Genomic DNA, 798 nt, shown 5'->3' on the forward strand with positions numbered 1-798 from the left:
CATAAATTGATAGAAGAGAAAGGAAGTTGCCCTCCTTCCTGGAACCAAGAACTTGGTAAGTGCAGTCTGGCTCTGGGCTTGCTTAGCTGTTTGTGTAGCAAGCAGCTAGAACTGGCTGGCCAGTGACTTCAGTCTCTTAAGTTCCCAACTAGCCAGCAAAGCAACTCCTGTTTCTCTCTTTCTCTGGTTCCCTTTTTACCATTTAACAAATAATTATAAAATTAAGATATGGTATCCAAAGAATTTTATTTGCAACAATAGAAACATTTACTTTTCAGATGTATGAACAAAAAAGTTACTGAATAAACAAAAGATAAAGAGATCTTTATCTTTAAAAGATAAAATGGACAATTTTGATTATCAAATTAGGCTGATAAAAATAAAAGGTTTTAAACAAACAAATCCAATGAAATTAAGACTAAAATGGAAACAAATGCAAAAGAAATGTTGTAGTTTTTCTCTAAAAAAAGATCTCAGTTCTAAGATTTATAAGGAACTTATTCAAATTTTTTAAAAAAAGAGTTACTCTCCAACCAATAAATAGTCTAAGGATATGAAGAAATAGTTCTCAATGGAAGAAATCCAAGTAATTTATAACTACAGGAAAAAAATGTTCCAAATCACCACTAATTAAGAAATGCAAGTTAAAGCAATTCTGAGATTCTGCCACCTACTCATCATGTTAGAGAAAAAAAGAAGGAAGGAAGGAAGAAAGGAAGGAAGGAAGGAAGGAAGGAAGGAAGGAAGGAAGGAAGGAAGGAAGGAATGAAGGAAGGAAGGAAGGAAGGAAGGAAGTAA

This window comes from Gracilinanus agilis, chromosome 5 (assembly GCF_016433145.1).
Source record: "Gracilinanus agilis isolate LMUSP501 chromosome 5, AgileGrace, whole genome shotgun sequence".
NCBI classification, from domain to species: Eukaryota; Metazoa; Chordata; class Mammalia; order Didelphimorphia; family Didelphidae; genus Gracilinanus; species Gracilinanus agilis.